The 26342-nt window shown below is 51.7% G+C and overlaps 1 protein-coding gene across 4 annotated transcripts in view; it reads left to right on the top strand.

Moving 5' to 3' along the window:
- Positions 1-26342, top strand: part of WSCD2 (WSC domain containing 2) — a 108409-nt gene that overhangs the window by 27536 nt on the left and 54531 nt on the right. The window contains exon 1 of one of the 4 annotated variants that reach the window (XM_046639088.1): positions 6414-6536. The exons of 1 other annotated variant lie outside the window; for it this stretch is intronic. The gene's annotated coding sequence lies outside the window, so the exon portion shown is untranslated. Of the gene's footprint in view, positions 1-6413; positions 6537-11156; positions 11280-11330; positions 11381-26342 lie in introns of those variants that run through there. 2 more of the 4 variants (XM_046639086.1, XM_046639087.1) reach the window with 2 other exon arrangements.

Here is a 26342-nt window from a genome sequence, read left to right as displayed (position 1 = left end):
ATATTAATCCCAATCGACCTTGCAGAGCCATGATAACTGCATGTCATGATGCATTTAGCAGCTGTTATGGGTTGAATCGTGTCCTCCCGAAATCCTTATGTTGATATCTTAACCCCCAGTTCCTCCGAATGTGACCTGATTTGGAAATAAGGCCATCGCAGTTGTAATTTGTTAAGTTAGAACAAAGTCACACTCGAGTAGAGTGGGCCGCTTCTCCCGTATGACTGGTGTCCTCAGAACAAGGGGAAATTCGGACACAGACACAGGAAGAGTGTCACGTGAGGATGAAGGCAGAGACTCGGGTGATGCTTCTGTGCACCAAAGAACACTAAAGGTTGCCAACAAACCCCAGAAGCCAGGTGAGAGGCACAGAATGGATTCTTCCTCAGAAGGAACCAACCCTGGCGACACCTTGATCTTGGACCTTACAGCCTCTAGAACTGTGTAAGAATAAATTTATGTAGTCTGAGCCACCCACTCTGTGGTCCTTGGTCAGCAGCCCTAGCAAACTAATGGGGGCTTAGCACAGAGGCTGGCACAGTGAGTGCTCATCGCATAGTGCCCGCTGTTCCTGGATTCCTGGTGTGTTCTGCCCTGTGATTCCTGGGGACCCGTGGTGGGTCAAGAGCCAGTCAGAGCTGGGAGACGTCCCTGTTAAGGCCTGCCCTTGACGTGGAGCTCTGGCGAGGGCAGAAAAGGAGGACAGAGGGGTTGGTGGTCTCAGATTCTCCTCCAGGAGTGAAGATGATATTGGCCATGTTGCTTTCATTTCCTCCTCTGGGTTTATCCAGCATCTTCCTTGTGGACCCGTGTCACCGCCTGAGCTCTTGGATCTGGCCGTTCACTGGGGGAGAGATGGGGGGAACGTCGCAAATCCCCCTTCAGCTCCACAGATGGAGTAATCGAGGGCACGCACCTTGGAAGACGGGCTGGGGGGACCTCAACGCCTCCAAGCCACTTCACACTCAGATGAAAGTAACATCCTTGGTCCCCAGGGCTTGCAAAGCTTTCTCATTCCAACTTTATCCACGTGCCCTGCACATATATGAGCCAAGTTCTGCTTTTTGGGAAAAGAAACCAAAAAAAAGCTGTTTTGTTCCACTTCTCGGCATCTGTTTCCCCCAAAAGTGCCAAGGAAATTCCATATCTCATGAACAACAGGCAGCCACCAGAAGAGCTAAGATGTGTATTCCCTGCTGGGGGTGGGAATGTGGCTCAGACCCCCTCCCAGCACCCTGAAGAACACATTCCATCCGCCTTCAGGAGGGCCTGGGGCCAGCCCTTCCCCTTCTCTTCAGGAACGTGTCTGGATTCTGGAGTCAGACAGACTGGGTATCAAGTGCCCAGTTCTTCATAAGTGTCTTTTTCCATCAATATCATTCGTTCATTGAACATCGCTGAATGCACAGGCTGTTCCCCCAGCCCTTCCGGCATGCCAGGCTCCACAGTAACTGCCGACACGTCGCTGCCCCTTCTCCTCCCAGCAACCAGAGGCGGTGCAGGGACACCCCGTTGCGTAGGTGGGGAAATAGAGACTCCCAGAGGAGCTGAGTGACGCCCCCAAGGACATGAAGCACTGTAGTAAGTGGTAGGACAGGTGTCTGAACCCAGGTGGGTCTGACCTGATTCCAAAATCTTTAAAAGTTTCTGCTGCTCTTCTTTCGAAATGTGGGTGGCTGAAGAACGCCTCCTCCCAAACACGTCCACGTTGATGTTCCCTTGTACCCGCCAATACACTTCCTGATACAGTCAAAGGGACTTTGCGGATGCGATTATATTAAGGCTCTTGAGTAAGAAAGATTATCTGGATGGGCCCAGTGTCATCCCAAGGGTCCCTATAAAAAGGAAGGCAGGAGAGTCGGGGTCAGAGAAGGCGATGTGACCACAGATGCGAGACGTGGTGTGATGCGAGGAAGCCTAGGAATGCAGGCGGCTTCTAGAAGCTGAGAAAGCAAGGGAATTCATTCTCTCCTGGAACCTCCAGGGGAACCAGCCCTGCTGAGCGCTTGATTTTAGACTCCCGACCGCCAGAACTGTGATAGCGTAAATTCATGTTGTTTTAAGCCTCTGTGGTAATTTGTTAATGCAGCAATAGGAAATTAATACACCGAGCATAGAGAAAAAAATAAAGAAAAAACTCTAGAAGGATAAAGCATGTCTTGAGAGGTCAGGAATGAAGGAGTGATTTCTCAGTGGTGTTGAAGGAATGAATGAAGGATGCACGGTGACATTAATGCTGGCCTGTGTGACAACCCAGTGTGGTTACAGTTTTCTGCACAGCCCAGGGCCCAGGGAGGGAGTGGTCCACGTTGCCGTTAGACCTAACAGTCTTTCATTTATTTATAGTATTGTTAAATCTCAAATCTTTGGGGAAAACCTTTTTATTGAGGTACAACTTGCATACAGTAAAGTAAAATATCAATACATTTTTACAAATGTAGAGAACCGCATAACCATCACCAAGGTCAAGATCTTGAACATTCTCATCACCCCAGAAAGTTCCTTCGCTCGCCCGCCTAATTGATACCCTCAGAGGTAACCCACTGTTCTGATTTTTGTCACCAAAGATTAGTTTGCCCGCCCTCGAACTTCACATAAACGGCATCACGCAGTGTCTTTTCTCTCGTCTCTGCTTCCTTCGCTCCATGTTGTGTCTGTGAGACTTACCCACGTTGTTGCGTGATCAGCAGTTCTCTTCCTTTTTGTCCCATTTTCATCCACTCTCCTGTCGCAGGATGTGTGGGTTGTTTCTCCAGCTTGGGTCATAAGGAACAGAGCTGCTAAGAACATCCTTACGCAAGTCCTGTGGTAGATGTAAGCACTCATTTCTCTCAGGTGTACACCTGGGAGTGAGTTGCAGGGTCCTGGGGTTGGTGGATGCTTAGCTTCAGTAGACCCTGCCGGTCCTGCGGCCTGGAGCTCACTAACCTCAGGAGCGCCTTCCCTCACCACATCAGCTTTCTCTTCAAAAGAGCCACCCTCTTTCTCCACGCTGTGCTGGTAACCAGGACCGTGAGACAGGGAGGCCCGAGGGTCCCTCACACCCCAGCCCAGGAGAGCATCACTGGGCCTGGCAGCTGGGATAGGAGAGGATGGAGAGAGAAGGGGGCCACTCTCCTTTTCACTTGGCTCGTTCTTTCTATGTTGGGCCCCCCATTTCCTGAGTTGCTGGGGCAGAAGTTTCGGATTTGGCTGAGTGTGGTTGGAGACGTCTCCCAAACTTAACTCGTCAGCACACCACCTTCGTGATTTGGGGCACATTTACTTCTTTTTCTTTGAATTGACTGATTTTTTGACTGAAAACTACTTAAGAAGTTAACTTACCTACACATATGAAATCAATACAACTTTTCCTAAGTAGACAATCATCACTATAAACATTACAAAAACAAATGAGGTTGATCAATTCTAACCGGACACTGCTGGTGGCCTGGGGCCTCCCTCTGTCGTAAAAGCAGATTGGCGAGCGTTAGGGAGGTGTTAAAGATCTACTGACACCAAACCGAGACTTTCGTCTTGATGTACTCAGAGGGATTGAAGGAAAATGATGGTGCAGCGGTTAAGTTGACACGTTCCGCTTCTCGGCGGCCTGGGGTTCACCAGTTCAGATCCCGGGTGCAGACATGGCACCACTTGGCAAGCCATGCTGTGGTGGCGTCCCACATATAAAGTAGAGGAAGATGGGCGTGGATGTTAGCTCAGGGCCAGTCTTCCTCAGCAAAAAGAAGAGGATTGGCAGATGTTAGCTCAGGGCTAATCTTCCTCAAAAAAAAAAAAAAAAAAGGAAAATGAAAAGGGAATAGCTTTCTCACTTTGTGATCGAATGCTGTCTAGTGCTGGAATCTTCTCTCCTGCAAGGCCGGTTCTACACTTTGAGAAACACTGAACCAGCTCTCCTGGTCTGAGGCAGATTAGCTCTATAATATTGTCCTAGCTCTATAATGTTGCATTAGCTCTGTGATAGTGGCTCAGTGACCTCACCTCTCGGAGCCTCAGCTGTCTCGTTTGTGCAATGGGATCATCATAACCCTTGCTTCAGAGGCCTGTGAGGTGCCCATTCGATGACTCTGGGCTTCCTATGATCCTGACGGTGACTGCTCGTGAATCTTGCAGCCAGCAGAGGAAACGAACACCCAGGACATGCCTGCCTTGTGATTCTGTGCAGGCTCCTACTTTTACGCAAAGGCATCTTGTTTGCTTCGGCAAAATCCGCAGCCATTCTGGGGGAGCGTTTATTGCTCTTGGGATCCTGCCAAGGTTAAGTGGAGAAAATGGTCCTGGCGAAATTCACATATGCTGTCATTTGCTCGCGGGCACAGACATTAAACCCCATCCCCCAGAGGGTAAAGGGGACCTCCCCAGTGCACCTGCTGTCAGGGAGGTGGCGAGGAGTTAGGGGCAGGGGTCTCCCTGTCAGACCTACCTGCGTTCCAGGCCCAGTTCCTCTGCCTACTCACTTCGGTGTGCCAGTTCCCTGTGGGTCTCAGTTTGCTCATCGGTAAATGGGGAATGAATATTCACCCCCACCTCCTCGGGTGGTGAGAAAGAATGGATGCGATAATGCACAAAACACAACAACCGGATATTTAATAGAGAAAACCCGTTATTATAGTTATTCTTTCCTGAGGAAGCCAAGGGCTGCATTTCAATTCTCTGCAGAGCTGATTCCACCTCTTGGACACATGATCATCCCAAATCTTTGTCACACAAATCCCCCCTGCCCCCAGCTTCAATTCCACCCCAGATTTCTGCTTCCTCAGAGCCGCATGGGTGTTCACAAGCCTGGGTGGGAATCTTGAAACAGCTCTGACGCAGGTCAAGTTTTTTTATGCTGAAAGTGGCAAAAACACAACTCAAATGGGCTTTCTCAAAAGAATAATTTATTTTGGCTCATAGACATCAAAATCTACAAATATCTTGCTTCGGATATGGCTTGATCCAGGCTCAAAGACCATCAGATCTTAGTTTCTCTGCATCTCTACCTTTCCCTAGTCTTTGGCTACCCTGAGAGTAGCAAGGTGTCCCCAGGAACCCAAGCTCACTTCTTCTAGATGCCCCAATCCATAAGAAACCAGAACATGTCTCTCCCCAGCCAGTCTCATTGGTTCTGATTAGATTATCTGTCTGTTCCTGAACCAATCGCTGTGGTCGGGGAGGGAGGTGGGCTATGCTGATTGGCTTAGGCCAGTCAGGACCTACTTTTGGAACTGAGTGTGGGGTCAACCCTACTCAGACCACCCTGGCTGGAGGAGATGTGGATTCTGCAGGGTACTGATGCTGGAAAAAGGGGGCGAGGGGTAAAAGGATGCTGGGGCTTCAATCAACCAATGTCCCCACACCTTTCTCAAAGAAACGACGTATTTTCCATTAGAAAACTAGCAATGCGACAAGATTGAAGTGCCTTTGCCTCAACTTGTTCTCAGTGCTGTGGTACCCAAAAATAACAAGGCTGGAGTCAGAGTGATGAGTGGGGCAAGATTGACTTGGCAACTCATTTTGCCTGGAAGCCGTAGCTATTTTGGGCTCCTGCTGAGCCCTGGTGTAGCTTAGCTGGTTAGAGAGCAGGGCTCACAAGGTCAAGGGCATGAAAAAGGAGCAGAAACATGGGACTGGAGGCAGAAGTCCTGGGTCCTGATCACACTCAGCCACTTTCTACCTGGAGCCCTCAACCAAGTCACTTACCCTCTCCAGGCCACTGTCTCCCCCAAGCGTCCTTTCCTCCTGCCCCCACCTCCTTCCCTAGGCACCCCCTATGCCTCCCTCAGGTCACAGCCCGACTTCTCACCCCAAGACTGAGTGGGATGCACTTCCAGGTGCTTCTATAGCCTTAGGTTCCTGGGTTCTAGTCCCAATTCTCCCAGTTTCTCAATGAATAGCGTGGGGCAAGTTTCTCACCTTCACTGTGCCTCAGTTTTCTTGTCTATAAAATGGGGATAATGTGAGCAGTACCTCTCTCGTGGGGTTTTGTAGTAATCACACTGGATAATTTTTGTATGCATTTAACACTGGGCTGAGCTCAGTCGTGATGTTTCGGAAATCCAGGTAGAATATCAAGCTAGTGAAACCAGGCTTTTACTCTCTAGTTGTGTAAGATATGTGGCATTGGGTTTTTATATCGTCCTTTCGTCTACCTCATGATCTAGCACCTGGCAAATAGCAGATGCTCAATAAAATTTGTTGAATAAATGTCCCGGTTCATCATGTTCCAGGGATTTCCTCTAGGTCTGTTGAGAGCCCAGAGTTGCACAGTTAGATTTGTCGACAGGTCTCCCCAGAAATGTCAAGGTGGAAAGCCCAGTGTGACCCAGGAGTGGGAGGCTTCCTGTACTGAGTGGTGCTAAAATTGCTTCCTTTCTTTGAAATTCCATTCTCTACTCTCTCTAGTTTCCACCCATCGGGAGCCTTGAAGTTCAGGAAGATGCTGATAACATGCAAATATCTGCACAAAAATCCATTATCACCCTGGTGTGCCTGGCCTTAAAGAGTTCATTAGAAGAGCAGCGTGTGGGGCGGAGGGCAGACTAGACACTGGGCTGGTAAGTTCTGCAGAGTCAGGGGTGGAGGAGTGAAGAAGTCATCAAGAGGCTGCCCCCACGGGTGAGAGCAAAGGCGGCCAGAGAGGGAGTCTTTGGTTCTCCCCAGAGCTTGACCTGCAGTGACTCTCCATGAACTTGGTTGGCAGTGGCGCTAACAAGAAATAAATAAAATGCCCCAAACAAGGCCCCGTCTGTTTGGGCAGCCCGTGAAAGACCTGAGGGAGCTTATTTCACTTGGCATGTCCCCCATAGGTGGCTAAGAAGTCAAAGATGGAGGCTGTGCTCCCTGCGCCTTCTTGGACCAGGAAGGAGAAAACAAACTCCGTGGGACCCGTGGTAGGGGACTTCTTTTTCCCTCCCCAAAGGCATTCTCGAAGCTGTGTGCTGGCAGTGTTCTTTGGCCAAAGAAAATGTCCTGGATGTAGGGGGGTGTGTGTGTGTGGGTGTGTGTGTGTGTCTTCCAAACAAGAGTCATCTTTCAGCCTTGCCTTTATTTTATGTGTTACTGGTTGGATTTAAGACAATTTATTAGTGCTTAGCCTAGTTAAGAAACTTGCTCAAGGTAGGCTTGGCGACTGCCCAGCACGGTGCTTTGTGCTCACAACACACCTGGGGAGGGAGAAGCTGAGGATGAGGATGAGGATGACAGTGATAACATGAGTGACAATGATGACAAAGATAATGATAATGACAACAACGGCGATGATGATGATGATGATGTAAATGGCCACATTGAGGATGACCGTGATGATGATGGCAATGATGATGGTGATGATGATCATGATGATGATGACTATGTTGATGACAATGATGACCATGATGATGATGACTGTGATGATGATGATGATGCTGATGATGCTGTAAATATTAGCGTTGATGATGATGGTGATGATGCTGATGATGCTGTAAACGTCAATGTTCATGATGATGGTGATGATGATGATGATGACAGCACAAAACTACTGAGCACGAACTATGTGCCCAGCACTCTTCTAAGTGCTTTAATTTAAGGTACTAATTTATTTAATCCTCACAACCACCCTATGAGAAAGGGTCTATTATCGTTGGATCCATTGCTTGCTAGCTGTGTGATGCTGGGCAAGTTATTTCCTCTCTCAGAGCCTCAGGTTCCCTATCCGCAAGGTAAGGATAAAATAGCACTTCTCTGTGACATACTCAGTCAGTGGTCGACCTAAGTGTTCAAGAGAGAGAAGTGATTCTTACAGTTGCTCATTCAATCCTCCTGTTAACTCTGTAAAGAGGAAGTATTATGATGACTCCAATTTTTCATAATGGTAGGCGGGTTCTCCCAGCTAGGAACGGCGGAGCTGGGGTTCAAAGCCAGGCATGGACTGTCAGTCTCGGTGGCTTACAGAAGCTGTTTTAGTTGTCTCTACAGGGCTGATTCTGATCCATGGGGTGCCCGGGCTGGGGCTGGGCTCCGAGGTCCACATGAGCCCAGATCGGCTCCAGAGCAAGCTGGGCTCAGTCAGCCCCCAGCAGGGCCCCCAGCTGGGTGGCCTCGAGCTGCCCACAGAGCTGGGGGTGGGGATTGAGGGAGGCAGGAAGAGGCTGGAGCTCTGGGCACATGGAATGAGTCACGTGGTACCTGAACTAGTGTGGATGCCAGAGACACATGTGGTCCAGCTCCTCCCCTCCCACGTAAGGAGGCCACGGAGCAGCAGTGATGCCTCTGGATTTGGAGGCAGAAGAATCCGGATACTGTTTCCAGCTCTGCAAATCCGCAGACAGATGTCAGCTCTCCCGAGCTATAGCATCCATGGCGATGGCTGCCAGGCACGTGTGGCTACTGAGCGCTTCAAACATGGCTAGTCTGACTTGATGTGTGTTGTAAGTGTGAAATGCACACCAGATTTTGAAGTCTTGATATGAAAAAAGGCATACAAAATATCCCATTAATAATAATTCTTATATTTGTTTCATGTCGAAATAACAATACCTTGATTTTAGACTTCTGGCCTCCAGAACTGTGAGAAGATAAGTTGCTGTTGTCTTAAGCCCCGCAGTTTTGGTCATTTGTTATGGCAGCCCTGTGAAAAAATACACTAGGCATGACACGCTTGCCGCCCCTTCCCTGAGAAAGCCCCCGCTTGTCCCAGGGAGCTGTTGGGCTGTGCCCTCCTCCTGTCCCCAGACCCTCCCGCCAGCCCGTAGCAGCTGCTGAGCCTCCCAGCGGCCCCGCAGGCTCTGGGCTATGAGAACGGCAGGCTGTGGCTCAACTGTGCCATCCCGTCTGCTCCTTGCATTGTGAGCTCTGGCAAATTATTGTTTTCAGTTGAAAAGAGGCTCCAGAGAGTTCTTCAGCTGCTCAGCAGGAGCTGTGATGCTCTTGAATTAACACGAAGTGGAACCTTCTATGGCTGATGGCCCCGAGGCACCCCCTTTTTCCTGTCCCGCGGTCAGGCCTGGAGGGACAGCGGTGCCTCTCGGGGGTTCCCACAGGGGCAGTTTCTGCTGAGGTCAGATGAATGTTGCCAGTGTTCAGCGTGTCCGTTGAGAAGGGGTCGAGGGATGCTGAATTAGGCTCTGCGGTTCCTGGGGAGTCAGCAGCCTTCTGACGCCCACATAGAGGGGCCTGAGCGGGCCTCTTACCCGACCTGGCAGGCTGCCCGTGGTCAGCATGCATGGTGGGCTTTTCTCAGGTCCAATCAGAGGGCAGGAGACCATTGAGGCATAGCCAGCTCTTGGCTCACTGTGTGTGTGTGTCTGTGCACGCGTGTGCGTGTGCGCGTGTGTGAGGTGGGGACTGTCTGGGACTCAAACACCCTGGCCTTGCTGGTGATTTGACGTAAACTCACCTCTCCCTCTGGCTTCCACCTTAGCTGTGGCCATTCCCCCCCAAAACCTGTTGTATGCATCCACCCAACCAGTATTTTTTGAGCGTGGGCTATTTTCCAGGCTCCAGTAAGCACTTTACAGCATTTTCTCCTTTAATCTCTACAAAACTCCCGTGCTGAATTATTTTCATTGTCCCCATTTTACAGATGACAAAATCAAGCCCCACTCACTTGCCCGAGTTCACAGAGCTGGTAAGTGGCCAAGTGGAATTCGGATGCTGGTCTATCTTGCACCAAAGTCCACACTCTTTACCGTAATTAATCCTGGCGGGTGCTCTGCTTTTCGACCGCATTCCCTCCCCGCGTGTGTAGACACATGTGTCTGGATCTATTGTTAAAGAAAAATCAGAGCTGGGTGGTAGCTAAAGTGATAAGAACAGATTTTATTCAGGACTATTGCAATAGGGGAAAAGAGACGTCAGGAGAGAGCCAGCCCCGCTCTGAGTCCAGCATTTGCAGCTGGGGATTTATAGCCAAAAAATGGGGGGAGGGGTCAAGGGATGGAAAATTATTAAAAGGAAACATCAGGGATGCGGGCGATTCTGGCTACCCCGACCTAACGGGACTCGAGCTGAAGCCAAGCCAGGTGATCACACGTCACCTGGGGGATGATGGAGGTTGAGGAGCGGGTTAGAAATCGAGGGTGATCAGATATGGAGGACAGCGGTTCTCTGAAACGGACTTAGTGAGATTCTTGCTAAAATTGGACAAGGCGGAGACGCCCACTCCAAGTGGAGTTCAGGGGAGCCCGAGTGGAGTTTGGTTAAGGAGAGAATCTTTGTTGCTATTTATTCCCCATCTTGTCCTGAAAAAAGTCTAAGGCTGCAGCTGCCTTAAGCAGGGTGTGACAATTAAGAGACTGGGCCCTGGCAACAGACATTTCTAGGCTCAAGTCCCAGCTCTGCCACCCCCTGGCTGAATGCCCCAGTTTCCTCGCCTGTAAAATGGGACAGTCATGGACCCTGATCCCGGGGCTGAGTGAGGTGATGTGGGAACAGCCTGGCACATGATTCAAATCCACGCATGGTGGCCAGAGTCTGATTCTGGGCAATGGCCTCTGAACCTAGGCAGCTAGTGACCACCGGCGTTGCTCTGCTGCCATGGCTTAGCTCATCCCACAGAACGTCTTTGACCCTCTAAAGTGTGAACGTGCAGGCACTGTGGGAAGAGCTGGGGCTACAAGAAGATGGAGTCAGCCCTCTCTTTAAGTGGGTCTTGCAAGGCAGAGGGATGCTGAGCTGAGCCTGCAAATGCGTCTCTTTGTGTGCGCACCAGTGGTTCTTAACCAGGGCCGATTTTGGCCCCCAGGAGACATTTAGCAACAGCTAGAGACAGTTTTGATTGTCACGACTGGTGGAGGGGCGCTGGTAGGCAGAAGCCAAGGATGCTTCTAAACACCCTACCATGCACAGGATGGCCCCCCCCCAACCACGAAACGTCCAGCGCAAAAGGTCGGTCAGACAAAGGCTGAGAAATGCTAGTGTGTGCACAAGTAAGCATGGTAAACGCTTTTGTCACCTCCTCCCAGAGACCCCAGGGCTCCACTGGACTAGGAGGGAACACAGTGTGCGCCACCCTCCTTCAGCCTGCCCTCTCCCGTCAGCTGCTTCCAGCCAGATAATCAGGCCTCCTCGTGTTTAATAGAATCTGGGCGGCTGAGGCAGGCATAAAACAAAACCTTGTGCAAATGTGTTTTTATGTAAACACAGCGGGGGGGAGCGGCTGCCTGCGGAGAAAGTACCCTGTGGCTTGTGCTTCTCAGAGCAAAAATAACCCTGACTCTTCCTGCGCTTGGAGCCGAGCAGCCGTGAGATGAGGGTCGCGTGGGAACCCAGGTGCTCCTGGGAGCTGTCCCTGCCCCGGCTGAGCCATCTTTCCCCTCCAGGTGAGCGTCCCAGGGGCCCGGGATAGGAAGGGAGCAGGTGTTGATTCTCTCAGAAGCATCCCTTCCTCCGGGCTCAGCCAGCAGAGCGGGGAAAAAGCACGGTGAGTTGGAGTTTTTTTAAATGTTCTTTATTGAGTATAATTTACCTACAGTCAAATTCACCCACCGTGGTTTAGTTCTGCAGGTTTTAACAAGTGCATTCAGCCACGTAACCATCACCAGAATCAAGACATACGACAGTTCCATCGCCCTTAAAATTCCTGGAAGCCCCTTTGCAGTCAGGCCCTGCCCCCATCCTAGCCCCTGGCGACCACCAATCTGTTGTCCTTTGGCCTTTTCCAGAATGTCATATACATGGAACCATGTAGCCTTTGGAGTCTGACTTCGTTCACTTAGCACAACGCCTCCGAGATTCACCAGTGCTCCTGTGTATCTCAGTAGTCCGTCCCTTTTCGTGGCTGAGTAGTACTCCATTGCACGGATGCACCACAGTGTGTCCATTCGTCCCTCAGGGACATTTGGGTGGTTTCGTTTTTGGAAATTACGCATAAAGCTGCCATAAACAATTGCGTGCGGGTTTTGTGTGAGAGTGGGTTCCCTCTTCCCTTGGTAAAAACACCTAAGAGTAGGATTGCTGGGTCATATGGTAAGTGGATGTTTAATTTTAAAAGAAACTGTCAACCCTCTTTCCAGTGGCTGGACACCCTGTTGCTTTCTTGTCGCCGACGGACGGGAGTTGCGGTCACTCTGCATCCTCTCCGGCACTTGGTTTTGCTGGGGTGTGTAGTCGAGCCCTCCTGGTGGGTGTGAGGTGGTCCCTCGCTGTGGTTTTAATGAGAGCACGGACAGTGGAGGCCTCAGGCCTGGTGCCGCCACTTAGCAGGAGCTGGCGGGAGGAGGCACAGTCAGTGGCTAAGAGCGTGAACTCTGCAAGCAGCCACACTCCATCCCAGCTCTGCTGCCCGCTAGCCCTGTGACCTTCGATGCAGGTCTCATCTTCTCTGAGCCTCAGTTTCCTCCACTCTAAAAGGGGGACAGTGTTAGTATTTACCACTGGTAATACCATACAGTGTGTATATACTCTAGTGTACCTGGGTTGGTAGAAGTCACTGTGTTTTTATTTAATGGGCACTTACTGTGTGTTATAAAAGCAGTAAGTACAGTGAGTAGAATCAAACTACCCAGGTTCAAATCCTGGCTCTGACACCTACACCTTTGCTGTGTGACCTTGGGCAAGTTACTGAACCTCTCTGGGCCTCTTACTCCTTATCTGTACAATGGACATATTCATAGTGCCTTTCCGGGGGGGGGGGGGGTGGTTTATGAGGGTTAAGTGAGTTTAAATGTAAAAGGCTGGCTTCTTCTGTTCAGCATTGTCCAGCCATGTATGAGGCTCAGGAATACGCAAAACTGATCTGTGGGACAGAAGATAGACGGGTGACAGCCGCTGGAGGGGGCATTAGCTCGGGGAGCACGAGGGAGCCGCTAAGGGTGAAGGGGATGTTCCATGTCTTGATCTGGGTGGGGTCACGTGAGTGTGGACATATGTAAGATTCCATCGACCGCGCACTTCAGATGGCTGCATTTTCACCAGACCGAAGGTGGCTTCTCCCACTGAAAAAAAGAAAAAATATCCGAGGTGTTCCACGGAGCACCTGTGCATCAGTGGCTTAGGGCCGCCATAATGAAGGGCCACTCTGAGTGGTTGAAACAACAGAAATTTGTTACCTCACGGTTCCGGATGCTGGAAGTCCAAAATTAAGCGTCGGGAGGGTCGGCTCCGTCCGAGGGCTCCGAGGACCCAGCCCGGCCTCTCTCCTTGGCCGCCCTTCACTCTTCTCACCCCTGCACCTGCCTCTGCCCAGAGTTCTTCTTCTAAGGATGCTAGTCTGTTGGACTAGGGCCCCCAAGGACCTCGTTTTAACTTGATCACCTCTTTAAAGACCCTCTCCCAAAATAAGGTCAGCTTCTGAGGTCCTAGGGGTTAGGACTTCAACACATGAATTTGGGGGAACACAATAAAGCCCAGAAGAGCACAGAAAGATGCTCTCGGATATTGCGATAAAGTGACGCTCACTTAATCCTCACAACAACCTCGGAGGGAGTCACCATCCACTTACACATGTGGAAACTGAGGCTCAGAAAGGCTCCTCGATGGACCCCTTGTCTGGGGGATCCCAGTGGTGGGGCTGGGGTTTAAATCGGGGCTGTTTGTCCCCAGAGGCTGCACCCCCTCCCAGAGGATCAAACCCTGATTTCTCCCAGCCTCCTGCAATCTCTCCCACCGGGGCTGCTCTGAATCCCTCGAAAGGAAGGTTTTAGAGTCCGGCCCCTGGACCAGCAGCAGCAGCCTCACCTGGGAGCGTGTTAGAAACGCACATTGTCAGGCCCCACCCTGGACCTGCTGAGTCAGGAACCCTGGGGCAGGGCCCACACCCTCCAGAGGATTCCCAAGCACGCTCCAGTTTGAGAACCCCTGCTGGGTCCCCTCTCGGAGGGCCACATGGAAGCACTGGGTTGCCTAACTGCATGGGATCAAAACGCCACATCGGATCCCACACGGGATCCAAAGCTTTAGCCCCAGGGGGCTCATGGCCAGTGGCTTTCTCTGGCCGTGAATATCTTCCTTTCTGATTCAGGAGACTTCAGGGACCAACTTGCTGTGAGTAGCACAGAAAAGGCCTCTCCTTGTCTGGCGGGGCTGGCATTTGCACTTGAGATTCCTTCAGGAATGGTGTGCTCCAGATGCTCAACAACCAGGACTTGCTGGAAGGTGCCAGGCTATGAGTCAGCCCCAGAGGGGAAGACTCAGCCTCGAGGAGTGCATACTCCCTCTGGGGAGATAAACTTCCGTACAAGAGGCAGTGATGTCACCAAAAGCCCTTCAGAGCCCTCCAGTCTTGGGGTGAAATCTCAGCTCTGCCACTTGTGAGCTGTGTGACCATGAGCAAGTCCCTCAACCTCTCTGAACCTCAGTTTCTCATCTGTATAAGGGGGAGAATAGCACCTACCTTACACAGTCATTGTGAACCTCAGAAATTATGCATTTCAAGGTCTGGAAGCTCAGCAAGTGAAACTCTCATGGTTAGTGCTTGAGACCAACACGGACCCCAAGATTTTAAAAGCTAAAAAATAAGATTGTCATCTTCTAGATGGCAGAGGCCACATCTTCAGGAGTGTATCTACAGCACCTGGCATACAACAGGTACTCAATAAATGTTTGTTGATGAAAAATAAAAGCATGCTGCACCCCTACATTGGGGTTAGGGGAGAGCACTGGGCTCCTGTGGATCAGAGCAGAGGTCTTTTCCCCAGAGATGATGCATTTGTGAAGTTTGCGCAGGACGAACTCTCCCCATGGATAGATGGCCTGGTTCAGGCCAGGCTCGTGGGGCAAACCTGGCTCGACAGGTGGTTGGCACTCAATGAATGTTTGTTGAATCAATGAATGAATGAATGGGTGAATCGTCGATAGAATAGCAGGGCAGTGAGTAGGAGCCTAAAGAAATTTTAAGGTAGTTTGTGTTTTTGTGTTTAACAGAGGAGAAAATGGAGGCACAGAGAGGTTAATCCACTTGCCCTGGGCCACACAGACATAGAATGAGCTTGAAAGGTGGAGTCGGGAGAGGAAGGGAAGTGAGAGGCCAGGCTTGAGTCTCCGCGGGGTGGCCTGCAGGGGGTGGGGCGTTCACAGGCGGGAGCCCCCTTCAACCTTCGCAACCACCCAGGACAGCTACATAATTTGCAGGGCCTGGTGCAAAATGAAAATGCAGTGCCTCTCGTTCAAAATTATTAAGCATTTCAAGATGGTGACGGCAGAGCGTTAGATGAAGTGCAGCATCCTGTGGGACCACACAGATCCCGCTGTGACGAAATGGACCCCACAAGCACTTCATTTACAGACAAGCAAACCACAGCTCAGAGAGGCTGTGCATCTCCCCCAGGGCACGCAGCCTGTCCACAGGGGCGTCAGGATTCAAACCTACGAATCTTAGCGGCCATCTAGGTCACTCCCTCATTGTACTAGCCTTGCCTGTGAGCCCGTGGGCTGAGAATCTGAGTGTCCTGACTCCCTGTCCAGTGCTCTGGGCAGGGAGGAGGGGAGCATCTCTGAGCTTCCCCGTCTGCAGAGGCCTGACTGCAGCAGCCCCGAGCACGCAGCCAGCTGCCCTGCCTCCCTCCTGCTCCCAGGACGTGAGGAGACAGCCTTCCTCCCTCCCACCCCAGCAGATTTATTCCTGGGGACGCGTGGGTGGCTGCGTGTTTGTGTGTGGGGTGTTGGTCTAAATTTAAAGACATCATGACAGCCACGACCTGTCAGTGTTGGGGCTGGTGAGGCCTCCCTTTTAGAGGAATCACAAATAAGTTGAGAGAAGAGGTGCCGCCTCCAGTTCTAACTTCTTCCCCGTCCCGCCCGCCGGGCTCCGTGCCCGCCAGCCCCCTGGCACAGGGTGATAATAGTAAGTAAGGCTCACCCGCTGGTGCCACATGCCTGCGGGGACCTTGAGAAGTGGCGTGTTCATGCCCATTTTACAAGCTGGACAAATGGAGGCTCAGAAGGGGACGCACCCTCCCGAGGTCTTGAGTTATGAAGTGACAGAGCTGAGCTAGGACATGGATGACGCTAAGACATTCCGGAACCCGTGTGCCTTCAGCCGTGCCACGGATGGCCGCGTTGATTCAAACATGGAGTTAACAATAGTTGTGATTGTGTTGAGACCCAGACATGTGCCTGGCCCTGTGCTAAGCACTGGACATGCATTCCCCAAGGTAACCCCCTCAACGACCCAGGCAGTGGGTACCATCATTCTCATCCCATTTGATGGACGGACGAGGAGCCTGCGGCTTAGAGAGGGTAAGTGGCTTCCTCGCCTTCTTCTTGGTGCCAGGAAGTGATGAAGCCAAGATTCCAGTCCACGTCTTATTGGGCCACAGCCAATTGTGGAAAAAGGAAATACAGACAACCAAAATAATTTTTAGAAGTCACTCTTATACCTACGCTGCAAGAGGTAACATCTTTACGTGCATTGATGAGTTTCGTCCAGCTGTTTCTCTCCGCTGGAGGGGAGGCTCTTGCTCTCGGCAGCTGACCCTTGGTGTTCTCTAATTGCCGAGCAATTTAGAGATGGCTGGAAATATATAATTCATGGGCGCATCTTTCCTCCTGGTCACTGGAAGGCAGCGAGGCGTGGCTGTCTCCCAGGGAGAATGTCAACCTTGCCACGTGGGGAGACGGGAGCCTAGGAGTTTAGAACAGAATTGATTCAGAATCAGAGAACCTGCCAACCTTGAAATGGACCCTAATATCGCTGCATAGAATTCTAGAAGTCGGGGATGCTAGTGTGGAACCCTATAATAAATTCTCGGGATAGAGCACTAGGATAAAATCCAGAATGGGGCTCTAGAACTGGAGATGACAGCTTTGTCAATCTGGAGTCAGGCGGGTCCGAGAGCGGTGTTCCAGTCCACTCTTCTGCTTAGTCGCGAGGGCAAGGTCTAAACAGCGTCTAGAGATAGTTTTTCACTGTTACAACTTGGCGGTGGGGTGCGCTGCTGGCATCCAGGGGGTGGAGGCCGGGGATGCTGCTAGACATCCCGCAATGCACAGGACTGTCCACCCCCCCCACCACCAACAAAGAATTACCCGGTTCAAAATACCAGTGGTGCTGAGGCTGAGAAACCCTGGCCCAGACTTTTTCAGACATGCGCTAGTTTATTCTTTTGACAGTCCCAGGGGATACGAAACCGTGTCTTGTCAGAACGAGAAGCTTCGGTTTCTAGTTTTACCTGTGACACTCAACATGTTTCTTGGGCAAGTCACATCTCGTCTGCTGCTTCTCATCTGTGAAGAGGGTTGAAGGATTCCTGCCGTGCCGTGAAAGGAGAGGGACAAATTAAGGATGGGTGCGCATGCGCATGTGCTGTGGGGCGAGGTGGCAGACATGGGGGTGCACGCGTCCATGCATATGTGTGTCTCTGTTGACACGTGCACGGAGGTGGTCTCATGCCGCCTTCTTGATGGCGTCCAGATGGTGAGCCGAGGGGCTGAAGTTGCCCTCGTGGGAGGGGACATCTCTCTGTCGGATGCCAGCGGAACTCCTTGGGCCACTGAAGGACATGGTGAAGATACCACAGGGGTGTAGGGACCCCTGTCCCTCTAGAAGGGGCTCCTTTTCCTCCTTCCCAGCTGAGGGGCCTTGTGAGGGGCACCGGCTCGCTGAGCAGACTGCCTGGACAAAGGCTCCCTGGGCAGGGAGGGCCTCTGATCGCCCCACTGGCCCAGCGGAGGTCAGGGATGGCGCCGTGGCCAGAGGTGATGTCCCACAGAGGTTACAAGTGAGGTTCTGGAGTCAGACAGGCCTGGGTTGGAGCCCTGCTCTGCCGCTCACCAGCTCGGCCTCCTGGCAAGGTGACTGGCCTCCCCACCTCGGTATTGCCTTGTCTGCAAAGTGAGTATAAAACCAGCCTGCCAGTAGAGCACTGGGGACAGTGAACGACACAGTGTCCCTGCAAGGGCCTGGCACACAGTAGGTAGTTTATCCATTTTCCTTCCTTCCCAGGGAGGGTGCCAAAGCTAAAGCCTGGGGGCCAGGAGGCGGGGGTCTGGGTAAAGTTAGTGGAGGACTCTGGGGTGTCCCTCCACCTTCCCCTTTGGGCCTCAGTTTCCCCATCTGTTGATAAGGAAGCTGGACTGGGGTTTGTGAGGGGTCCTCCCTCCGCCTCTGATGGCCTATGAGCCCACCTCCTGGTCCTGCTCTGAGCCAGCTGTAGGTACTGACAGCCCCTCCAAAGACACTGGGTGCTCTATGCTCTGTGACTGAAGAGAGCTTGAAGCTGTACAGCTGGCAGGGGCACAGAGACCACACACATACACACAGGCTTGGGCAGAAAGACTGGGCTGGGGTGATTTCGGGCTGGGGACAGTGGTTCTTGCTGGGGAAACTCCTCGTGGAAAATTCCTCTCTGGGCAAGAGCTGCAAACGGGAGCTGTCACCGTTCCCAAATTAGAGCCTAATCTTCCATCAGCGTGGAGTGAGCGAGCGGCAATTCGTTCACAGTTGGAGCGGGGGAAGGGTGGGGTTGGGGTGACGGGCTGGCAGGGAGCAGCGTGTGCACTGGGAAGAAACATGCAGGGCAGCAGGCCTGGTCCTGGAGCCAACTTGGCCCTGGCCTGGCTGTGTGACCCTGGGCCACTCCTTCAGCCTCTCTGAGCTCTGGTTCCTCATCTGTAAGATATCAGACTTGTACTAGCTGGTTTCTAAGGTCTTTTGAACTCTACGATTCTATGGTATAATAATAATGACAGTAAATGGCTAAAACTTGTTGAAACTTACTTGGATCCAGGTCCGTGGGAGGCCTTTCACGTAGGTGGGGGTTATTTCATTGAGTTTCTCTAGGCCTCAGTTTCCCTTTCTGTGAAACAAGGCTGTTTCACTAGGTGATGGATGTTTGGGCTTCTTTCCAGCTCTTTGCCTCTTGCTCTAAGAAGATGCTAAGAGACCAGAGAGTGGTCTTTGAGCTCTGCAGGCGGACAGGGTGGCCTCCTCAGTGGCCCTCAGCCCCTCTCCCTGGGAATCTCCACCAGCGGCCTCCACTGTAATGAAGATCAAGGCCGGGAGATGCTTTCTGCAAAGGCCCGGACGGTCCATACTCTAGGCTCTGTGGCCACATGCAGTCTGCCGTGGTGTGTATCCACCTTCTTTGTCACAACCCTCTGAAGCATAGATGCCTTCTTTGGCTCCGGGCCTACAAAGGCAGGCTGCAGGCCAGTGTGGCTGCGGTCATGGTCTGCCGACCCCTGGTAGCAATGAGTACTCTCATTTCATCTAAGAGCTCAGCAGTGTCGGGTACAGCCCCGAGCCTGCCCTTCCAGCCAGATTTGGCCCTTGAGCCCCACCCAGGAAGAAATTCTAGAGTTGCCACTGACCCCTGCCCAGGGCCCAGACCTCGGCCTGTTCTCAGCTCCACCCGTCAACAAACATTTCTCCACCCCAGCTTAGCCTCCTAGAACCACTGAGACATGGCCAGTGCCCACGGGGGCAGGAAGCGTCTCTGGGGGCCTCCTTCTCCTCCAGCCCCTCGTGGTGCCCTGTAGGAAACAGGCGCGGGTCACACTGCAGGTCAGAAACAGCCCTGAGCAGAATCCACAGGGACCTGCAGGATGGCGTCCCCAACCCCCTCTCTCCACGCTGACACCCCCCCCCATTCTGGTTTCTAGAATGTGCTGAGCCTTTTCCCACCTCCCAGTCTGTGTTGTGTCCTCTCTGCCTGGGATGGCCTTGTCCCAGATCTTCCCACGGCTGCCTCCTTCTCATTTTTCAGGTCTCAGCTCAAATGCCTTCTTCTCAATGGGTCCTTCTGCAACCACCCCACCCAAAATAGCTCACCCCTCTTGTTTTCCATCACTAGGGCTTTCAAATGATCTTAAGGGACCTACAGTGAGAAATGCATTTTAGGTTGAGATCGAGCAGACACGCACAACTAAAGCAGAAGTTCACCAAGTGATGCTCACTGCGTGTGAGTGGGTAATAATTCACTCCGTTCCTTTCCCCTCCCTTCCGCCCCAGCCCATCCCCCCCTTTCCCTTCCTCCGTCTGTCCGCCCTGTTCCCTGCCACCCCCTGTCGGCCTGCCCCTGTGGGTAAACATTCTGCCCAGAACCCGCAGCCATCCATTATCTCCCCAGACAATTAGCGGCCTATTAAGGAACTCTATGCAAATGTGTGCTAATTGACCCATGACGCAGGAGCTCCCGGAGGAGAAGGATGACTCCAGATGGCATAATGATAGAGATTTAGGGCCTTTCTTTAGGAGTCCCTCATGGAGAGGAAAGTGCTCTGGGCTCAGAGAAGGGCTGCCAGCTGCCTGACACGGAAGGCCAGCGGATTAGGTGACCTGCGTCTTGGGCTCCTGTCATCAAACCACTGGACAAGGGGAACCCGCATTTCACCCTTTAGGCCCCCACCCTCACCCCGTCCCTTCCTGCAGCTGGGTCCCTTCGCCCCAGCCCAGAGTTTGGATGGTTCATGGATGCCTACTCCAGTGGATCTCTCCCGTTTCAAGAATATCGCTGCCCCATCTTTTTTTTAATAGACTTTGCTTTTTAAAGCAGTTTCAGCCTCACAGCAAAACTGAGCAGAAAGTACAAAGATTTTGCATATACCCCCTGCCTCTGCACAGCCTCCCCTGCCATTAACGTCCCCCACAGAGGGGGATATTTGTCACAATGGATGAACCTACGCTGAGACATCGTTATCAGCCAAAGTCTTGAGTTTACATTAGGGTTCACTCTTGGTGTTGTCCGTTCTGTGGGTTTGAAGAAATGTGTAATGGCGTGAAGCCGTCATTACAGCATCATACAGAGTAGTTTCACTGCCCTAAACGTCCTCTGTGCCCCCCATTCATCCCTCCCTCCCACTAACCCTGGGCAACCGCTCATCTTTTTACTGTCTCCCTAGTTTTGCCTTTTCCAGAATGTCATATAGTTGGAATCATACAGTATGGAGCTTTTTCAGACTGGCTTCTTTCACTTCGTAATATGCACTAGAGATTCTTCCGTATCTTTTCATGGCTCGATAGCTCATTTCTTTTAGTGCTGAGTAATGTTCCATGGTCTGGACGTACCACACTTTGTTTATCCATTCACCTAACGAAGGACATCTTGGTTGATTCCTAGATTTGGCAATTGTGAACAAAGCTGCTGTAAACATCTGTGTGCAGGTTTGTATGTGGACATAACTTTTCAGCTCCTTTGGGTAAATTCCAAGGAGCGAGGTTGCTGGACCACGCGGTTAGGGTCGGGTTAGCTGCGGGTGGTTGCCTTTCACGACTAACTGTCGCTGCCTCTTACTGAGTCCCTGCTGTGTACCCAGCACCGAGGGAAGACAAGTACCCGTGTCTTCTCATTTGATGCTGTCTGTAGCCTGGAAGGCCGGTACTTGGTCCGCCAAGAGTCAGAAACCCCGGGTCTTCTCAACTCCTCTGTCTGAGTCTCTCCTCTGCTCATCTCCCTTCTTCTTCCCTTCTTTGCAGACTAACTTGTGCTCTTTCTTTGGGCACATGGTGGCAGCTCCTAAGGTTACAAGTCCTTACTCCAAGTGACCAGCAGAGACAAGAATGACTCAAACCCCAGCTGCATATTCCAAGGGGCAAGAATTGATTGACCAGTTTTACATCTGAGCCCACCTACGGCGCACCCTGGCTCCTGTGGCACTATGCCAATGTCCACCTGTGGCATAGGTGGCCCGAGTCCTCCTATGCCAATGCCAATGGGCAGGGCTTTGTGGTACAAACGTGGCCACTGGGGCCCATGCCTGTGAGCAGTGGGTGGGGGGCGTGCACTAAACAGACCCCCCCCAAAGTGTATCCTCCACACCTACTTTGGGTGGTCACCAATCATCACAAAAACTCATTGAATCTTCATCTTTTTCTGAGATGAAGTCTGGGCAAACGGTATTGTCACGAGACGGGAAGAGATGATTTGTTTAGTTGGCCAAAGTTGGAGCAGAGAATGCCCGTCTGTTGAGAAACTGTTAGGCTTAGCAGAGTGCAGGCTCTGGAGTCAGACCACCTGGGTTTGAACTCTGCTCCACCACTTCCTAGCTGTGTGACCTTGCACAGGTGACTTAACCTCTCTGAACCTCAGTTTTCTCAAATGTAGCAAATGAGACCTTTCATGTAGGATTGTTGTAAGGATGGAACTAGTATGTAGAAGAGTGCCTGACATAGTGGGTTTCAATAAATATTACCACATGCTATTATTATGGTACAACGTATTTTAAACACATTAGCTCATTTAACTCCATACTTTCTCAACGAGGCAGGGTGGATTGGTCCGATTTTGCAGGTGAAGAAACTGAGTCTCAGAGAGGCCACTTGCCAAAGATCAGACAGCCACCATGGGTCTGAGGCAGGTTCCAACCAAGTCTGGCTCAAGATCTAAGCTCCTTCCGTATTTCTTCCCAGCAGTCACTGCTACTCGCTGTGGCCCCGCCTGGTTCTCTGCAACAAGTGAGAATGGCCGTAAAGTTTGCCTGCAGAGCGAGAGGCACTGGAGTCATTACCCAGGGAAACAGAATTTTAATATTTATTTATAATGGGCACCATATGCTCTGTCTGATTTTTTTATTTAATTACATCATGGCAGATGGCTGGGTGTTAAAGGCCGTTAAGCTAATGGCACTTTGCTTCTCATTTATTTTCTCGAGTTTTGGGAAAGATGAATGAAAATGGACGCAGATGGGGAGCCGTGAGCGCCGGGGGTGGTGGGCGAGCCCCCTTCCTAGGGACAGGGGGACGGAGGTGTGAGGATTCTTCCCGGGAGGTGGGCGAGCGTGCACGAGGCGGCGCGTGCTGCGGGAGGACCCTGGAGCAAGGTTTCCCCTGTGTGCATGCTCACGCGTATGCAGAATCGTGGATGCAATGAGCCGCTTTCTTGACCCAGGGAGTAAGTCTCTACATACTGCAGTGTTCATTGCAGGTTTGCACAGAGTGGCCAGAAACCAGAGAAAGCAACACAGCAGTCCATCGTGGATGGGCAGGTCGGATCACCACTCTGTGGACACCCAGGAGTGGAAGGGTGTGTCCCAGAGGGAGTTCACACATTATGTGTGGGTGAAAAATTCTTCCCCAGGGTGAGTCGGGTTAACAAATTCTGGATTCCCAAAGAATACCATTTATAATGGTATTTCTTGGGCTGTTTCCTCACTTCTTTCGTTGGTCAAATGGCTGGTTCAGAAGCAAGATGGATGAGAAGGGACTTTGATTAAAGGCATTGAGCTTTGCTTAAGCTACCTGGAGAAGAAGATTTTGAGGGATGGTTTTCCATGTCTCCAAGCTCAGGAAGGATCCTTCCATTGAGGCTGGGATCCACCTGAGAGATGTAGTGGGTGGAGAGGGGGCTGGACGTCCTGGTGGTCTACTTGGTGTGTGCCATTGCGTCGCACACTGAGACTTCGTTCTGGCCTTGAAATCATGCTCTGCTTCTTGCTAGCTGTGTGCTTGGGCAAGTTACTTCATTTCCGTGAGCCTTAACTTCCTCATCAGTAAAATGGGTTTAATTGTGCCTATGTCTCATCGTTGTCGAGAGATCCTATGTTGCCTTCCAGGAATCGGGACAAAGATCTACACACAGGAGGTTAATCACAGCATTAGTTATTTATAAGGGAGGAAAACTGGAAATGTTTTACATGTCTAACGACAAGGAAGAGGTTGAATAAATGGCAGCATTTTCCGAGTAGTCGCTATCATTGGTAAATAGTTTATTTAGGAGGTGAAGAACACACTGGTCCCTTTCATTCCCTGAGTGGGGAAGACACACAGGGAAGGGAAGAAACCAGCACAGGGTGTGCTGTCAAGTCAGCCACCACTGAGGGGGACCGAGGCTGAATCCCTCAGGGGAAAGTCAGGGAGCCTGTGTAAACACAGCCTCGGGGTTATTCTACCAGAGGGGTGAGGGAGCCGGGGCATTTATCCACCAGCTCCCACCAGTCACGGACTGAAGTTCCTTCCAAATAGCCTTTGAAAGTTAGCTCTATGGGTGGCGCACATCCAGCATCTGTTCCGGATCCACCAGGCTGGCAGAAATGACAGAGACTGACAACATTGAGTGTTGGTGCAGATTTGGAGCAACAGAAAGGCTCCCACACTACAGGATGGAGTTGTCACCATGGCCACTTTGGGAAACAAGCCAGCATTTCTTAGGATCGTCATAAGATGCTCACACAGTAGGACCTCCCCATTGCCCTCCTAGGTATATGTACACCCTACACTAACTCCTGTGCGTGTGTGTCAGGAGCCAGGCATGAATGTTTGCAGCAACTGGTGAGGGGGTTCCATTCTGCCCAAGCCATATGAGCTGGGAATTGATGACAGAGAAGCTCTGTAAAGGGAAATGGGGTCCTTATCCCAGAAAAAGGGGGCACTGGGCAGGCAAACCACGCATAATCTCAGCAAGTTATTATAATAAGAGGTAACACTTAGATGCCACTTGCATGTATTAACTCATTTGGTCCTCACACCAACTTTGTAAGCACTATTATTTCCCCCATTCTATGGATGGGGAAACTGAGGCCCAGAGAGGTTAATAGCCCTCCCAAAGCATTCTAGTGAGGATTAAATGGTGCAATGGGAATAAGATGCTCAGGACAGTGCCTAATGCAGAGTAAACACTCAAAAAATCCCAGCGATTTCTGATATTTTAATTATTAGGCCAAGACTAAAATGTCATCTCTGGCCTGGGCTCCCAGTTTCTTGGTGATCCCCAGGGGGGTCCCCTGTCCAGAACTGTGAAGAAATCGAACCTTCCCAAACCTGGTTTCTCAGCAGCTATTTCTTGGCCAAGCTTGGATGGTGGGGTCAGCTGGTCCCTGGCTTGTGCCTTTAAGTCAAGTTCAGGGGGTTGCGGAGGGAGGGCGGCCCCCTGCCCAACCTCATGGGCCTCCAGCCAGACTTACCTGCCTCCGGGACCTGGATGGGGAAGCACTGTGGCCCCTTCCCGGGGGAGGGAGCCGCGCACGGGCTGCGCCTCCTGTTTTCCCTTCCCGCAGGGCAGCTCTGCCCGCCAGTCACTTTCTTGGCAGCTCAACACCAGAGGTTCATTCTGGTGCTAAAAATAGGCTGTGTTTAGACACTCTGAGGCTCCAGCTGGAAACGTGGACTGCGGTAACCAAATGCTGCCAGCCCCGCAAAGGGGGGTCCCTCGGCCTCATCCTTGTGGAAACTCATGCCAGCCCCAGGGGGAGAAGGGAGGGGGGAGGCAGGGTGTGCGTCATCCACCACATTCACAGATGGGGAAACTGAGGCTCCGAGTCTTCTCATGTAAAGTGAAGAGGGATGAAGCGCTGACAGCCAGCTCTTAGCGAGCGCCAACGCCAGCCCTGTGGGCTCTGTCACTGAATCCTCCCACGACCCCCGGAGGGAGATTCTGCGGTGGACCCTCTTTATAGAGAGAAAACTGCAGCTCAGAGAGGGGAAGGCACCTGTTGGGTTTCACGCCTGTGAATGACAGGAGAGGATGCGAATGCGATTATCGTTTCCAACGTGTAACGGGCAAAGGGAAACTGAGAGGCGACGGGGCTTGCTGAGGGCCAGCACGTGCCCCACCCGGGGTGTAGACGCACAATCTGTGGATTGAGGAGAGACAGCACACTGGCCTCGCAGGATGCTGGGAGGAAGGAGCTTGTGAGAATGTGTTTGTAAAACCTTTGAACACAGCGTCCGGCATATGGTAGGTGTGCGAGAAAAGGTAGTGGCTTCATTTCCCACTCTTTTTGGGGTAAAATTTCTGTCTGAAAAGAGAGAGATGGAGAGAGACAGGGGAGAAGGAATAACAGATGGCCACAAGAGGCAGAGAAGTCTTTGAGGTTCCCTTGGGGCATTGAAATGGGACACAAGACGCTGCCTCTGCAGAGCCCTGGGCGTGCGATGTTCCGAGGCTGTCCCCTGGGTGTTTGGGCACATGGCACAGAGCCATGGTTGTAGGCTTAAGCCCCGCGGGGTGGGGGAGTCAGTCCCTTGACTCTTTCCTCTCATGTCTTCCACTTGTGTTTCTTGAGGGCCTACTATGTGCCAGATGCTGGGACTAATGTGGTGAGAGAGCAGACATAGTTATTCGCATGGGGCTCAGATTCCAGGTGCTCCCCCTCCAGTGACCCCCCCCACCTCCCAGCACTGGCACTGAGTGTGGGAGGCTCAAGTCAGCACCTCACTCCCCAGGAGGAGCCCCCACCTCACTCACAGTCCCTTCCCGGGCCTGCCCCCTTCCCTCCCCACACCACTGATGCCTCAGTCTCTTTCTGGTCCCTGCCAGCTTCTAATGAGCTCATTATCCTCTTAAAACCCATTTGGCACCCACTTAGAGAAAAGATGTGTTGAAATATAAAAGAATGAGAAGAGAACAACAAAAGGACTAAACCCAGAAATATCCTGAGAGAGACAAAAAGCCACAGGGAACACACGACAGCCAGAATTTTTATCGTCTCCATGGCAGCAAATGTGTCACCGTGATGGCTTTAAAGGCTGCCCCCATGTGCCCGTGGGAGGGGTGGAGCAGGGGGCTTTCCTT

Source organism: Equus quagga, chromosome 15 (genome assembly GCF_021613505.1).
Source record: "Equus quagga isolate Etosha38 chromosome 15, UCLA_HA_Equagga_1.0, whole genome shotgun sequence".
Lineage (NCBI taxonomy): Eukaryota > Metazoa > Chordata > Mammalia > Perissodactyla > Equidae > Equus > Equus quagga.
Note: the sequence above shows the minus strand (reverse complement) of the source record. Positions and strands in the feature narration are given on the sequence as shown.